Consider the following 17,841-nt stretch of genomic DNA (forward strand, 5'->3'; position numbering starts at 1 on the left):
CAAGATAGGCCAATGTCTGGTCAGAATGGTTCTCATTACATCCCATTGCCCATTAAAAGTTGATATAAACCGTACATTTTGATCGCCAGTTTCTCTTGGTTTAGATTTAAAGAGATCGGTACGAGGCGTAGATCTTGCTCTCCTGTACCCTAGCTTAATGTTCCTATTACTATATCAGCGGACGAGCGCCGACCTTTGTCTCGGCTATGACGTGGACTCAGCAATACGTATCTGACACACTATATAAGGACCACACACATCTGGGATCTTATGTACCCCCTGAGGAAGCAACCATTACTGCGAAAAGCGCGTTGGGGTTCCCTGTGGCCGATCAAGCACGGACGCACTTAGACATCCTTCATTCTTTCTTAAATGGGTAAGACTGCATTGTTATACCGCTCACCACTAATATACCACTTGTTTCCCTCTGTGACCCTCTGTTGACTTGGCATTAGCCTTTGAATTTATGTGATTAAAGGGAAACTGCGGGTCACTATTATACAATCCATTTTGGAATGTTACATTCTAGTATCTAGGTGGGTTATGTATACAATTTGCACTCAATACCACTATACCTGTTCATTCAGTCTTTTTTCGTGCTTCATTTTGTACTACAGTGTTAGTACTAGAGTCTTCATAACTATGTGTTTTTAATTGTATGTTATTTTGTGTAATAAAATTGATTTATTCTTATATAATATGACTACCAGCTCTATCTTTTCTTCGGTATGGTATTATTACTGTGGAGCAGTCAATCTGATTAATTATGGGGGGAAGTTGGTTCGCTAAACTTTACCTAGCCTGTGACAAATATATGTTAGGAGTCTATTTATTTGTAAACATTACATGTAGTGACAGGGTGGGGGGGGGGAGAAGTTGTTTGCCGAAACGGGGTGAGTGTAGTGTAGTGTAGTGTAATGTAGTGTAGTTGACATTCACGGTAAGTTCGTCTCAACCGGGCTTACCATGCCCACTTGAAACGAACATTCTCCCGATGTTGCTAGAACTACAGTATCTAGCAACGTCGGGAGCGCGCACACTGTAGAGCAGAGCGGCTTGATTGACATTGAGCCGCTCACGCCCCTTTTTAGGAAAGATAACCAGCACTTGCTGAGTTATCAAGTGTAAAAAAAAGGTACTTAGGAAATGAATTTTTAAAACATTTTAACAGCAAATGTTTTAAAATTCATTTCCTGCTTAGAATGTCTAAAAAAAAAAATTTGAGTCAACTTGGGAATAACCCTTTAAGGGCACGTTCACACGTGGCGGAATTTCACTTAAATTCCGCTGCGGACACTCCGCAGCGTTAATCTGCAGCGGAGCCGTTTGTCCATTGACTTACACTTTAATTTAGCAGTGTTCGTTTAGACGAGGCGTAAAATTCCGCTGCGGAGCATAGGCTGCGGAGCGGAATTTGGTGTCCGCAGCATGCTCTGTCTGTTGCGGAGCAGTGGCGGACTCATGGCGGAATTTCTCCATTGACTTCAATGGAGATTCAAAGTTCCGCAATGAAGTCCGCAGCTGTCATGCACATGTCATGTGTGCTGCGGATGCGTCTTGCTTTTTTGACATGACATTTCTTCATTCTGGCTGGACCTATGTATTTCTAGGTCTACAGCCAGACTGAGGAAGTCAATGGGGCTCCCGTAATGACGGGAGCGTTGCTAGGAGACGTCTGTAAATAGTCACTGTCCAGGGTGCTGAAAGAGTTAAGCGATCGGCAGTAACTGTTTCTGCACCCGGGACAGTGACTACCGATCTCAATATACATGTATCTGTAAAAAAACATATAAGTTCATACTTACCGAGAACTCCCTGCGTCTGTCTCCAGTCCGGCCTCCCAGGATGACGTTTCAGTGTAAGTGACGGCTGCAGCCAATCACAGGCCAAGCACAGGCTGCAGCGGTCACATGGACTGGCGCGTCATCCAGGGAGGTCGGGCTGGATGCCGAAAGAGGGACGCGTCACCAAGACAACGGCCGGTAAGTATGAAAATCGTTTACTTTCACTAGGGAAAGTGCTGGCCCTTCTCTCTATATTGCACTGATAGGGAGAAGGGAAGCACTTTTCCCGCAGTCCGCAGCAGCTAGTCCGCATCAATGTACTGCACATTTTGTGCAGATCCGCAGCAGAATCTGCAACGCAGATTCTGTGCGGCATTGATGCGGACAGTTGCGGAGGAAATCCGCCACGTGTGGTCATGCCCTAACACTGCTATGCATTTCAGTCATGCAGGTCCGCCATCAGGAATTTCTGGGCCTCATACAGCCGAGATGTCTGGCCCCCCCTCCATTTCCGGGGGTGGGCAACGGAAATTGTGGCACTCACGTTTGTACGTTATACGCATGAACTGATTTTGGTGCTGATGTCAATTACAGTGAAGGAAACCATGGAGCCGGCAGTGACCGGTTAATGCTCCGGATTTTGATCTATTTAGCTAAAACGTATCCGACTGTATGGCATACAGTGGGATACGTCGCCTGGGGAATGGCCCAGGGGAAACTACTGAAGTCACTGCCATGAACAGAGCTGGAGCTTTCTACTAGCGCTCTTCCCAGGGACTCTGGCGCTGTTCCTGATGTCCATATACGTAAAGTGCCGTCCGAAGCTTTGCAAAGCCTGAGTACACGACCGGAGCGTCGGCAACACTCTGGCCAGGGATTCCGGCCTTGGAGAATCCCCTGATGTCACTTTACATATATGGACAGTGATGTCAGTGATGTCAAATCCAAGGGTAGAGCACTCGTGATGCTGCCTGGGGACTCCGGAATAACAAAGTCTACTACGCCATTTCATCCTTTAAAAATAAGGTAAACTGACGTCCACCAGCCCGACGGAGTCTAAAAGGACATAATGGAGCCCTGTGAATTATCGTCTACGTTGTTTATACTGTAAGGTAGGAGATTTTCTGACGTACACGATAAACTTAGGGCAACAACACGATGTGAAGGGGGAAGGGAGGGAGAAGCGCTTGTGAGGATGTAAGGAGCACTAATGCTCCGCTCTTATGTTGCCATTAAAGTTCAATGTGTTTTTCCACAGCAAAAATCGGAGGCTTTCACTTTGATTCCTGTCGCAGATGCTACAAGCCTGTAGCAAATCCGCACGAGAATTGCCCTGTTCACACAGTTTTTTGCCACATTTTTTTCAGCGGAAACCGCGTTGAAAACCGCGGCAAAAAACGTCCGAAATCGTCTCCTATTGACTTCAATGGGAGGCGAAGACGTTTTTTTCCCGCGTGCGGAAAAACCGCTTGTGAGAGAAAGAAGCCACATGCCCTTTCTTCAGGCATTTTCATCTCTGACCTCCCATTGACATCAATGGGAGGCAGAGAAAGCCTGAAGGAATTTCAAGGCAGATTTTTCTGCCTGCAAAATACTGTGTGAACAAGGCCTAAGTCCCATTGTCATTCAAAGTAGCTCATCCTCGGGTTTTCCATGTAATATAAGTCGCATGCTACTTATTGCTGTGGCGGATTTCTTTTCATGGTGCGGACAAAAATACACGTGGAAAATTTTTCACAGCATGGGATGCAGAATCATCGGCATGTCATCGGAATCCATATCAAATCCAACATGTGTGAACGGGGCCTTAGGGGGAGTTAAAAAAAACTCTGTTAGGCCAAATGCACACGATACCTATTACGTGCAAATTTGTCGCAGGTATTTTCGTGCGGCAAATCCGCAGTGTAATACAGAACCAGCAAAGTAAATGAGATCAAGAAATCTCATCTACATGTCGCATTTTCTGCACAAAAATTGACCTGCGGTGCGTATTTGAAAATATGCTACACTTTATCTTGCGTTTCCTCTTGCGAATTGTTTCTGACTAGATTAAAAAGATAATAAAAAAATCTGCAGGATAAAACCTGCACCTATTTCCGCATCAAAATGTAAAAACCGCACCTAAAAACTTATCAAAAAACGCACTATTAGGGCTGATTCAGACGAACGTGCCGTTTTTGCGCACGCAAAAACCGCAGCGTTTTGCGTGCGCAAAAGGCACTTGACAGCTCCGTGTGCCCTGTTCATATGGATGCGCGGCTGCGTGCTTTTCGCGCAGCTGCCATCTTTATGACACTCCGTTTGGACGTTTGTAAACAGAAAAGCACATGGTCCTTTTCTGTTTACATTCATTCTTTTACTGTTATTGCGCGAATAACGCTTCTCCCACGGAAGTGCTTCCGTGGGGCATGCATGATTTTCACGCACCCATCGACTGCAATGGGTGCGTGATGCGCAAAAAACGCTGACACATAGAAAATGTCGCGAGTTTTACACAGCGGACTAACGCTGCGCAAAACTCACAGACTGTCTGCACTGCCCCATGGACTTCTCTAGCGGCCGGCACGGACGCAGAACACGTTCATCTGAATCCGCCCTTAGGTTACAGAATTTGCTGGGGATTTACAGCAAATTAACCCTTTACATTGTAAAGGATCAAATACGTTACAATTCTGCAACATTAGGGTATGTTCACACAGCTTATTTTCGGCCATTTTTCTGGCTGTAAACATTCGAAATTTCAGAAGCAGAACGCCTCCAAACATCTGCCCATTGATTTCAAGGAGAAAAAAACGGCGTTGTGTTCCGACGGGCTGTTTTTTTTTACAACGGCCACGTAAAAAAACGGCCGCGAAAAAGAAGTGCAGGTCACTTCTTCAGACGTTTCTGGAGCCGTTTTCCATTGACTCTAAAAGGGCTCCAAAAAGGGCCGTAAAAAACACAGCGAAAAACACGAGTTTGCTTAAAAAACTTCTGAAAATCAGGAGCTGTTTTCCCTTGAATATCTCTGTATTTTCAGACTGTTTTTGTTAATTGTGTGAACATACCCTAATAGGCATGCAGCTTATTTAACCCCTTCCCTCCTCAGCCATTTTTTGGATTTTAACTTTTGTTTTTTCCTCTCCACCTTCCAAAAGCTATAATTTTTTTTACTTGAGGGCTTGTTTTTTGCGGTACAAGTTGTAGTTTTTCATGGCACCATTTGTTGTACCGCATAATGTACTAGGAAGCTGAAAAAAAATTATTTGTGGGGTGAAATGCTGCACGTGCATGAGGTTTTGACAAACCCCATTCACATGAGTTAGGGCTTATTCAGACTAACGTGTTAATCGTCCGTGTGAAGGACGTTTTTTTTAATGGCTGTCACACGGCTGCATGTATTTCTATGGGGTTATTCACATGGTCGTTGTTCTAACGGACCGTGTGAAGGGCCTGTAAAAAAATAGGACATGTCCTATTTTTGTGCGTTTTCACGGATCCCTAAATAGACTCAAGTCTATGAGGGATGTGTGAAAACGGGTCCCGCACGGCTGAAAATCGGCCACAAAAAACGGCCGTTCTTCACGTCTGATTTCACACACGTTGGTCTGAATATCGCCTCAGGCCTTATTCACACGAACGTGTCCGTTTTGCACGCGCAAAAACGCTGCGTTTTGCGCGCTCAAAATATCAGTGTGGCATCAGTGTGGCATCTGTATATGGTGCGTGGCTGCGCAGCCGGCACTCTGTTTTGATGTTACAACACAGTAAAGAATGAGGGGCTTTTATGTTTCCCTTCACTTCTTTACCTACTGTAGCGTGAATCACGCGCGTCACCCGGAAGTGCTTCCGTGTGCCGTGCGCGATTTGCACGCACCCAATGACTTCAATGGTTGTGTGCTGCGCGAAACACGGGCAAGTATAGGACATGTCATGAGTTTTACGCAGCGCACACACGCTGCGTGAAATTCACTGACAGTCTGAACGGGCGTATCACGCGCGTATCACGGACGTATGACACGTTCGTGTGAATAAGGCTTTATATTGTCATTTGTAGTGAATTTTCAGTGCGCAATCCGCACCAGAAATAGGAGGCAAGTAAGTGGCCTTATTCAGACGTCCATGTTCGGTTTGTGATATACGGACTGTGTATCGGCCATATTGCCCGGACCGACCACAGTTCAGGGAGCCGGGTTTCTAGCATCACAGTTATCTATGATCATAGTCCCTCCCTTCCCGTGGGAATACTGTCCCCGGTCCCGTACTGGAAGCATCATTACAGTATGGGACAGTATTCCCGCGGAGAGGCAAGGACTCCCAGAAACACTGATAACTGTGATGCTAGGAGTCCGGCTCTATGAATTGTGGTCAGCCTGGGAAATACGGCCGATACACGCTCCGTATGTCACGGACCGAACACGGCCGTCTGAATAAGGCCTTAGTCTAGTTACACAGTGCGGTGAAATCCCATTTTTATATAATCGCAGCAAAACTGCGCCATTTTTGCCACGATTACGAAAATCGCGGCAAAAAAAACGCTAGGAAAACGAAAAAAATACCAAAAAACATTTTAACATACTTTATACATTCTACAAATGGGGTCAGGGGGAATGGGAAGCAGGATGGATAGGAGAAAACACTTACCAGCCTGCAGGTCCGGTCGGCAGTGTAGAGGAGCTGGCTGGGGGGCGGGATCTCCACACGGAGATTCAGCACATGCTGCATCTTCCCCGTCCAGTACGTGAAGCTACAACAGGTATGCAGCGGGGTGCCGCGGGCGTTAGTAGGGGCGGGGCGCGAGCGTTGCGAGGGGGGGCCGTGAGCGTTGAGAGTGGGGCCCGCGCGCTTGCCGAGGGGAGGGGGCGACAGTCCGAGGGGGGGGTAACGGCAGCCCGGCAGGCCCCTTTTCTTCATCCATGTGGCCGGGCCCCTGACGGGAGTACCAGAAGTACCCGCCTGATGGCGGCCCTGCAGTCATGTCCTCTACTTCCGCCTGATTCTCCTCCTCATCGCAGTCCAAATGGTGACTATTTTCATACAATTCATCAACAGGAATACTATCTTCAATACCTTCCTTAGCACGCGGGGTGCTGTCTTTTAGGAGAAAAGATAGTCCGTGAGGACAGAGATGACGGAAAAGAAATGCTTCTTTTGGCCCACATATTAAATGGAAAGGAGCAGTAGGAGCAGGAGGAATGCACTGAAAACTGGCTCAAAGTAACGTCGTCAGAGGTAACATCATCATGCTGTGACTGAGATGATGAGTAAGTCCTCCAGTCCACGATGTTAACTTCTTCCTCCACAATAATACACCTCCTGCAGGCAACGGACAAATGTGGCCTGCTGCTACTGGCCAGACAGCTGTTGCGGACAGTGCTGCTGTTGTGGTTACTTGCGCTACAGCCACCCACATTCTTATTGGTAGATGATGTGGCACGCGGTTTTCCTCTTATTTTACCCCGTCCATTGCCATTCTGTCTTTTATCAGACATTTTATTTTTAAATTAGGCACCACTGACACTGCACTGGTTATTCTGACTACAAGGCCTATAGTATGAAAAAAACAAAAGAAACAAACAAAAAAACAAAAAATAAATAAATAATCAGAATGTCACGCAATCTATCTACTAAAAGTGCAATGTATTGTTGCTTGTTGCTGCTGTTATTGTTGGATAAGTTTGATGCAGAACAAAATGTAACATTTGAGTGGCACTACTAGTAAATAGATATATGAAAGACAATGATTAAAGTCACGTCTGTATCAGCAGGCAGTGGCACTCTATCAGCACCAGGTTTTAAATTTAAAATCTTTTTTGAGATAACAATTGTCACTTGGATACAGACTGAATTCTATCAGCAGCACGATTAATATTATTGAAGAAAATTTGTGAATTATATGAAGATTGGTGATTTACAATTTAATGTAAGAATTGTGTAGTTGCAACAGCACTCACTCACAGGAATGGCTGCCTGTGCCTGCCTAACTAACACACTAACTGACTTCTATGTCTCTCCAAAATCTCTCTCTCAATCAAATTATTGTAGATCTAACTATTTATTCTCTTTTCCTCACTATGAAACACACTGACACTAATCCACTACCTATCTGTAGAAGCATTACCTGTTTAGGCTGTTTATAGTGGCTATGTCTCGTATGACTCACATTTACTGAGCCACCAGTGACTCTTACCTATAGCCCTCATGATTGGCTGTGCTAGAGGAAGGGCTGCCTGCAAGATGTTATGAAGAAACCCGCCATCATGTGATACTTCTCGGTCTTCTGATCTGTAAAATCGCAGCCAGCATTTTGAGCTATTCATGCACGATGAATCCCAAAAGTTACAGATTCGTAAAACGTTTTGGAAATTCGCAACAAATCAGATTTGTGTAGAATTGATTCGCTCTACTGATCATTGCTTGAAAGTTAGCAAATTTCCTTCACTGGTCTTCTCTAAAAAAAAAAGTAATGTATACTAGCATTAGCAATTTATTGCTCTAATCCTGAATAATGCAACTAGATGATCACAATAAAGCATACTTCACCAAATCCTCTCCCATTTGTACCAGGTTATCTAGGAGCAATTATGATTTCTCTTTACTGGAAATCTTTAATAACAAATACTAATTTCTTCAGACTATAGCAATGTTCCTGTACTTGGATTCTGAAAAGGGTATTAACAGGATTAACTAAAGCATGCACTAAAATGTTTTCTCTGGGCCTTTATTTAAAGAAAAAAAATAAAGAATCTCATCCATTTATATTGTGTATATTTTTACTTAATTTTTTTTCTGTTTAGTTGATATGTTTGATCCTTTAATGCTTACTTTGTGAAGCAGTGAATTGTAGTCTGCCTATCTTGACAGGGAAATGTATTTAATCAAAATATAGGTGTGCCCAGCTATTTGGAACTGTGCCTAACATTTCTAATGCCAAAGTAATAAAATATATAAAAAATAAACATTTAATTTGTAGAGTTCTTTAGAACAACTGTTGCATTGTGAAGCCGTTTCAATTAAATAAACACTATCTTTTCAAACAACTTATACTAATCAATTACCAACTTTGTCATTTACTTACTGTTAAAAAATAGTTGTTTTATCCATGCAAATTCTGTGTGATGTTACTGCCGCTAGGTGTCTCCCTTTTCTGTAATCTGCTGTCTACCCCCCTGTTGTCAAGCAAAATGCATCTCTAGTGGGAGAAGCAGAGAGAGATACAGACACTGTTGCAATTGCCCTTATATATCAATTGAGAGGAGAGGGGAAGGAAAAAGAGGGAGTAGGGAGAGATGATTCTACCCATCGAAGTCTATGGAGAGGAGACACAGGCAGCTGGTAAGAGTTATATGACACCTCAGTGCTGGATTCTCAGCTACACTTCTCATTACTGCTGTAAAGTATCCTCCATGCTACTAACTATACATGTGATCGAGAAAGGAGACAGGATTCTCCTCTTCTCTGTGTGCAGTGTATAGAAGACATGATAGCAGTCAGGCTCCACCCACTAGTTCAGAGAAAACAGAGAATTAGTGATAGAGCCTGCAGAGGGGACATCATACGGGGCCAGAAATAGTATTATTCCTCATGTACATATATATGACAGCTTATTCTGAAAAGTCACCTGAAAATTTAGGTATGGTTTACAGATATTGAATATATCAAAGAGGTTAATCTAAACTACTTAAAAAAAGAAAATACAAATTATGATAGAACACATGCAAATATTACATTTGCAAAAAAAATATTTCTGACAATTCTTCTTGTTAACTTACTTAAACATATAAGGAAAATATCCGACATACAGAGGTGAAAGATGACCAGTCCACTCTCCTGACATGTCTGTTTTAATAAATACTTGTACTTGTATTCCCCATGAAATAAAAAATTCTGGACCATCCTTTCTTAGATATCTTTGTTGTGCCGTTGTTCTTTTATTCCCCCTGGAAATGTATGAATACACTGACAACTGGGTGTTACTATCTTCTTTGTCAATAGGGGTATCCTCATAAAGACTGACTAGGTCAGAGTGTATGTAATACGCCCTAACGACAAGTTAATTTATACATACATTCAGTCACATAGTTACTTACGTTAAAAAAAGTCATATGTTCATCAAGTTCAACCTTTTTTGATCAATTATCCCCTTAGTGACCACTAATACGCCTTTTTACGTCGGTCACTAATGGGCTTTAGGCTAGGCTGACGCCTTTTTTTTTAACGTCAGCCTAGTCTAAGTCCTGCACGGGTCTCCCGTGCAGGCTGGAGCCGGGGCTCTGCTGTCTGATGACAGCTGAGCTCCTGCTCCAACGCCCGCGATCGAAGTTTACTTCGATTGCGGCCGTTTAACCCGTTAAATGCCGCCGTCAATAGCGACCGTGGCATTTAACTTTGTTTACAGAGGGAGTGCGCTCCCTCTGTCACCCATCGGCGGCCCGCGAATGAAATCGCGGGTCTCCGATGGGGTGTCATGGCAGCCGGGGGCTTGATAAAAGCCCCCAGGTCTGCCCTGGACATATTCCTGTTAGGACGCGCCGGAGGCACGTCCTAACAGATTGCCTGTCAGATTTACACTGACAGGCAATAATGCTCTGGTATACGAAGTATACCAGAGCATTATAGCAGCGATCGTAACATCGCACAGTAAAGTCCCCTAGTGGGACTAATAAAATCAGTCATCAAAGTGAAATAAAGATTATTAATAAAAAGTACAGTAAAAAAATAAATAAAACCATTTTTTTTCATAAAAAGTGGTTTTATTTAGTAAAAGTGTAAAAAAAAAAAAAAAGTACACATATGTGGTATCGCCGCGACCGTAATGACTCCATTAATAAAGTTAATATGTAATTTAAATCGCAAAGTGAACACCGTAAAAAAAAAGTTAAAGTGAATGACGGATATATCCGTCGCTCTGTGGGAAGTAGCACCTGCTGGCGACGGATATATCCGTCGCTCGTCACTAAGAGGTTAAATTAGACAAGTGACATAAAGCAGAATCCTCAGTATGAGAAGGGGGATGAACAGTGTCGTCAGTAAATAGTTAAAGCAGTTCATTGATAAGATGTAAAAGTGTTGTTGTCCACTGATTGAGATTGGTTCATATTGTGATGTTACCAGAAGGTCTATTAAAGGGGTTGTCCAGTTTAGAAAACACATTGTCAAATACCCTATTAGGGAAATCAGAGTTAATAGAGAGAGTGCCATATTCAGGATCCTGGTGTCTTGGCTGGAGTAAAGGGCATTTACAAAGATAGCCTCTCACTATAGAGGACCGTTCCTGTCTCGCATTACACAGATAGCCCATTGATGTGAATGGGCACTATGTAATACTTAGTTTCCCCTGTGGTGGTGCTGCAGGGAAATTGAACAATTAGTGCCAGGTTAGCAGTCAGATTAAATCTGTTCACTGGGGGTTGTTAATCAACTTATTATCAAGGAATGCTTAACATGTAAGAATTGTCCAAAGCGGGGAACCCATTTTAGATACAAATCCACATGAGACTGGAGAGTCTGATTGTACAAAGTTCTGACAACCTTTGACACACTAAGAACAGGAATGAATGTGTCAAATGGGCCAGGTTTTGGGCGAGGCAACTTTGGACCAGGTTTTAATCAGAGGACATTAAAACTTTATCTATAAACTGCTTTAACTGGTTACTCTCCCTACTCCTATTGTTTTATTTCAGTTAGCAATTAAAATGTGTCAACTACTAAGGATTCCTAATGTTTATCTCATCTACCAACTGGCTAAGAATCCCTGTGGGTAAAAGCTTCTGAAACAGGCTCATATTCTAGATTTGATATAGTATTAATAATTGTTTCACTTCCCAGATTTTACCAATTGGTAAACCAGTTCTTTACATTATCATTCCAAACTATTTCAGCAATTGATTTCAATGGTAAATCTTTTGTTTCAGATGCATTCCGTTTGCCTCCGTTCACTAGGTTTTTGTTTCTTTTTGACAGAAGCAAAAGTGCAGTCTGCAGCACTTTTACTTCCGTGAAAAAAACAAACTGGAAACCTAGTGAACGGAGGCAAATGGAATGCATCTGAAACAAAAGAATTACCATTGAAATCAATGGTAATTCTATTGGAAGCGATGCTTTCCGTTTGGACTCTGGTTCATCTCTTCCTCTGACGGAAGAGAGCTGAACGGAGCTTAACGCTAGTGTGAAAGGAGCCTAACACAGAGTTTTTTGCAGTCGGAAAAATCTGCCTCAAAATTCCGTCTGGAATTTTGGTGCAGATTTTGACCTGCATTCATCCTGTCGCGTTTTTTTGCAGCGTTTTTCACAGCATTTTTCAGCCATGGCCATTGAGCGTAGCGGGCAAAAAAACGCAGCAAAAACTGCTTACTCTGAATCCCATTCATGTCAATGGGAGGTCAGAGATGGAAAAGCCTGAAGAAAGGGCATGTTGCTTCTTTATCCCGGGGAGGCGATTTCGGACGTTTTTGGTACGGTTTCCGATGCAGTTCCAGTGTCAAAACCATGCCAAAAAACTCAATTTAAGAATACTATGCATTTCATAAGGCGTCTATTTTCCAAGCTGAACAAGCCAAACTTTTCTAGCCTCCCATTGCATATAATAATCAAGTCATCCGCCTTTGATCCCTCTTTAGTTCTCCTAAATTCCATTTTACTATAGGGAGTTCAAAACGGAATATCATAGTTGAGACGTGATCTTACAAGAGATTTATATACTGCAATGTTACATTGGGATCACAAGTTTTGATCTCTATTTATACACTGTCAAATATTATTTACTTTGATATTGAGTACTGCTGCTTAGCTTACTTACAACCAGAATACCTAGGTCCTTCTCTTGTTCTGTTAGGCCTCATGCACACGACCGTATTTTTTCACACCCGTAAATACTGGCGTAAATACGGGTCCGGTGTCACACGTATTCCACCCGTTTTGCACCAGTATTTACGAACCCGTGCTCGTAAATATGGGTCCGGTGTCACCCGTATTCCACCCGTATTTACGAGCACGTTTTTGGCAGCAAAATAGCACTGCACTAATCGGCAGCCCCTTCTCTCTATCAGTGCAGGATAGAGAGAAGGGACAGCCTTTTCTGTAATAAAAGTTAAAGAAATTCATACTTACCTGGCCGTTGTCTTGGTGACGCGTCCCTCTCTTCACATCCAGCCCGACATCCCTGGATGACGCGGCAGTCCATGTGACCGCTGCAGCCTGTGATTGACCTGTGATTGGCTGCAGCGGTCACATGGCCTGAAACGTCATCCAGGACGTCGGCCCGGATGTCGAGAGGGACGCGTCACCAAGGCAACGGGCGGGAGACCGGACTGGAGGAAGCAGGAAGTTGTCGGTAAGTATGAACGTCTTTTATTTTTATTTTTTACAGGTTTATACTGATCGGTAGTCACTGTCCAGGGTGCTGAAAGAGTTACTGCCGATCAGTTAACTCTTTCAGCTCCCTGGACAGTGACTATTTACTGACGTCGCTTAGCAACGCTGCCGTAATGACGGGTGCACACATGTAGCCACCCGTTATTACGAGAGCTCCATAGACTTCTATGGACTGTCCGTGCCGTTATTACGGCCAGAAATAGGACATGTTCTATCTTTTTTAACGGAACGGGAACCTTCCCGTGAGAAAACGGGAAGGCACCCGTCGCCAATAGAAGTCTATGAGCCCGTTATTACGGGTCGTGATTACGACCCGTAATAACGGGAGTTTTTACGGTCGTGTGCATGAGGCCTTACCCCCAGTTTTATTCCATATAATGTATATGCATTAACACTATTACCATGTCTCCCAACCGTGCCAGATTCAGCGGGACAGTCCCGGATTCCGGCCGATGTCCCACTGTCCTGGGCGCAGATACAGTTAAACCCATTTCTGAAGCAGCTCCGCTCGCCAAGGACTCCTGAGCACAGCGCTACTTTAAGCGCTGTGCTCGGGGAAGCCCCTGACATCACTGTCTTTATATGGACAGTGACGTCCGTGGCTACTCCTTGAGCGGAATCCCCGTTGCCGATAATCTGGCCAGGGATTTCGCTGCTAGAGGAAAACCCTGAGGTCACTGTTCATATATGGACATTGACTTCAGGTGTTCCTCCTGGAGCGAAATCTCTGTATGGGGCAACTATGGGGGCATTATGCAGCATGGGGCAGCTATGGGGCATTATGCTGTATGGAGGAATTTGTTTCGGCATTATACTGCATGGGAGAATCTGTGTGGGCATTTTACTGTATGGGAGTAAAGGATCTGCCAGACACAGCTTCTGTCAACGCCCGTGGTTAATCACTCTGCACCTGCTCCTAAGTCTGATAGAGTGACTCGATCTGCTACCACTCAGGCTGGTAGGCTCAGGAGTGGGAGAACCTATCACAGCCTGGCCAGACGGTTCTAGCTCCCGCCTTCGGTCTATTTATACCTTAATTTCCTGCTTGTCTCTGCCTGTCATTCTTTCCTGTTTCCTGGCTTTGCTGCTCCTGCTATCATTATTGACCTTGCTTCATTTTGACCCTGGCTTTGCTGACTACGCTCCTGCTCTGCGTTTGGTACCTCGTACACTCCTGGTTTGACTCGGCTTGTTCACTAATCTTGTTGCTCACGGTCTTGCCGTGGGCAACTGCCCCATTTCCCTTAGCTTCTGTGTACCCTTGCCTGTTTGTCTGTCGTGCACATATTGAGCGTAGGGACCGTCGCCCAGTTGTACGCCGTCGCCTAGGACGGGCCATGCAAGTAGGCAGGGACTGAGTGGCGGGTAGATTAGGGCTCACGTGTCTTCTCCCTACCACGTCATTACAATGGGGGCATCTGTGTGGGCTTTATACTGTATGGGGGCATCTATGGGGCAGCATACTGTATGATGGCAGCTATGGGGAATTATACTGTATAATAGCAGCTATGGGGGCATTGTACTGTGTGGGTGCAGCTATTTGGTATTATACTGTGTGGGAGGCACTATGGGAGCATAGTACTGTGTGGGCTGAACCGGGTGTGTATGTGCGGGGTGGGATTAGACCGGTTGTCTCTCTCTGTGATACTAGAAAGTTGGATGGTATGCTATTATTGCAGCCTAGGTGCATTGCTGTGCATTTATCAACATTATTTTCAACTACCGTTCGTCAACTTTTTAAAGTCCTTCTGAATTATTTACCAATCAAGCTAAGTTTTGAAGGGGTTTACCCATTTAAAAAAAAAAAAAAGGGGGGGTGCCATAAAACAATACCCAAAGCTTAGAGGTATGAGCAGCACAGCAGAATGAAATCCTCCAGGGCAAACGGGTGCCGACCTCCGGTAAACTGACTTGAAGGTCCCACAGTATGCAGACAAGAAGAAGAGGCAGCACTCCAAAATATGAAATCACAAATAATTAGTTTTATTCTCCCACATGTGCAATAAAGTAGTGCAACGTTTCAGCTGCTCAATGCAACAGCTTGACAAACGCTGCATTGAGCAGCTAAAATGTTGTTTGACACTATGTACAAGGCGGGAGGAGCGCTGTGTCACACTATATACAAGGGGGAGGAGCACTGTGTGACACTATGAACATGGGGGAGGAGTGCTGTGTCACTCTATACGAGGGGGAGCGCTGTGTGACAATAAACAAGTGGGGGAGTGCTGTATGACACTATATGCAAGGGAGAAGGGCTGTGTGAAATTATATGCAAGTGGGCAGCGCTCTGTGACACTATGTACAAGGGGAGTGCACTGAGTGAAACTACATACAACGGGGAGTGCTGTGTGACACTATATACAAGGTGGGGAGGAGCGCTGTTTGACACTATATACAAGGTAGGAGGAGCGCTCTGTGACACTATATACAAGGTGGGAGGAGCACTGTGTGACAATATATACACAAGGGGAGGAGGAGCGCTGTGTGACACTCTATACAAGGGGAGGAGGAGAGCTGTGTGACACTATATACAAGGGGGAGCACGGTGTGAAACTATATACAAGGGGGAAGGGCTGTGTGAAATTATATACAAGTGGGCAGCACTTTGTGACACTATATACAAGGGGAGGAGCGATATGTGACACTATATACAAGGGGAGGAGGAGCGCTGTGTGACCCTATATACAAGGATGGAATGCTTTATGACACTATATACAAGGGTGGAGCGCTGTGTTACACTATATACAAGAGGGGAGGAAAGCTGTGTGACACTATATACAAGGGGGAGCGCTGTGTGACACTATATACAAGGGGAGGGCTGTGTGACACTATATACAAGGGGGGAGCGCTCTGTGACACTATATACAAGGGGGAGCGCTGTGTGACACTATATGCAAGGTGGGGAGGAGCGCTATGTTACACTATATACAAGGGGGAAGGAGCGCTGTGTGACACAATATACAAGGTGGGAGGAGCGCTGTGTGACACTATATACACAAGGGGAGGAGGAGCGCTGTGTGAAACTATATACAAGGGGAGGAGGAGCGCTGTGTGACACTATATACAAGAGGGAGCGCTGTGTGGGTGCCATAAAACAATACCCAAAGCTTAGAGGTATGAGCAGCACAGCAGAATGAAATCCTCCAGGGCAAACGATTGCCGACCCTCGGTTAACCGACTTGAAGATCCCACAGTATGCAGACAAGAAGAAGAGGCAGCAGTCCAAAATATGAAATCACAAATAATTAGTTTTATTCTCCCATATGTGCAATAAAGTAGTGCAACGTTTCAGCTGCTCAATGCAACAGCTTGACAAAGGCTGCATTGAGCAGCTAAAATGTTGTTTGACACTATGTACAAGGGGGGAGGAGCGCTGTGTCACACTATATACAAGGGGGAGGAGCACTGTGTGACACTATGAACATGGGGAGGAGCGCTGTGTCACTCTATACAAGGGGGAGCGCTGTGTGACAATAAACAAGTGGGGGAGTGCTGTGTGACACTATATACAAGGGGGAAGGGCTGTGTGAAATTATATGCAAGTGGGCAGCGCTCTGTGACACTATATACAAGGGGAGTGCACTGAGTAAAACTACATACAACGGGGAGTGCTGTGTGACACTATATACAAGGTGGGGAGGAGCGCTGTTTGACACTATATACAAGGTGGGAGGAGCGCTCTGTGACACTATATACAAGGTGGGAGGAGCGCTGTGTGACACTATATACACAAGGGGAGGAGGAGCGCTGTGTGACACTATATGCAAGGTGGGGAGGAGCGCTATGTTACACTATATACAAGGGGGAAGGAGCGCTGTGTGACACTTTATACAAGGGGGTGGAGCGCTGTGTGACACTATATACAAGGAGGGAGAAGCGCTGTGTGACACTATGTACAAGGGGGTGGAGCGCTGTGTGAACTCTGTACAAGGGGGAGCGCTGTGTGACACTTTATACAAGTGGGAGAGTGCTTTGTGACCCTATATACAAGGAGGAAGGACTGTGTGAAACTATATACAAGTGGGGATGAGCGCTGTGTGACATTATATACAAGTGGGGAGGAGCGCTGTGTGACACTATATACAAGGAGGGAGGGCTGTGAGACACTATATACAAGGGGTAAGTTCTGTGTGACACTATATACAAGGGGGAGGGCTGTGTGAAACTATATACAAAGGGGGGAGCTCTCTGTGACACTATATACAAGGGGAGGGCAGTGTGAAACTATATACAAAGGGTGGAGCGCTCTGTGACACTATATACAAGGGATGGCGCTGTGTGACACTATAGACAAGGTGGGCAGTTGCGCTGTGTGACACTATATACAAGGGGAGGGTTCACTGTGTAGAACTATATGCAAAAGGTTGAGGAAAATCTGTGTGACACTATATACAAGAGGCGGAATGCTGTGTTACACTATATACAAGGGGGAAGGGCTGTGTGAAATTATATAAAAGTGGGCAGCGCTCTGACACTATATACAAGGGGAGTGCGCTCTGTGACACTATATACAAGGGGGAGCGCTGTGTGACACTATATACAAGGTGGGGAGGAGCGCAGGGTGACACTATATACAAGGGGGGAGGAGCGCTATGTGACACTATATACAAGGGGGAGGAGCGCTTTGTGACACTATAAACAAGGGGTAATTGCTGTGTGAAACTATATACTAAGGGATCAACGCTCTGACACTATATACAAAGGG

The sequence above is a fragment of the Rhinoderma darwinii genome, chromosome 2 (genome assembly GCF_050947455.1).
Source record: "Rhinoderma darwinii isolate aRhiDar2 chromosome 2, aRhiDar2.hap1, whole genome shotgun sequence".
In the NCBI taxonomy this organism is placed as follows: Eukaryota; Metazoa; Chordata; class Amphibia; order Anura; family Rhinodermatidae; genus Rhinoderma; species Rhinoderma darwinii.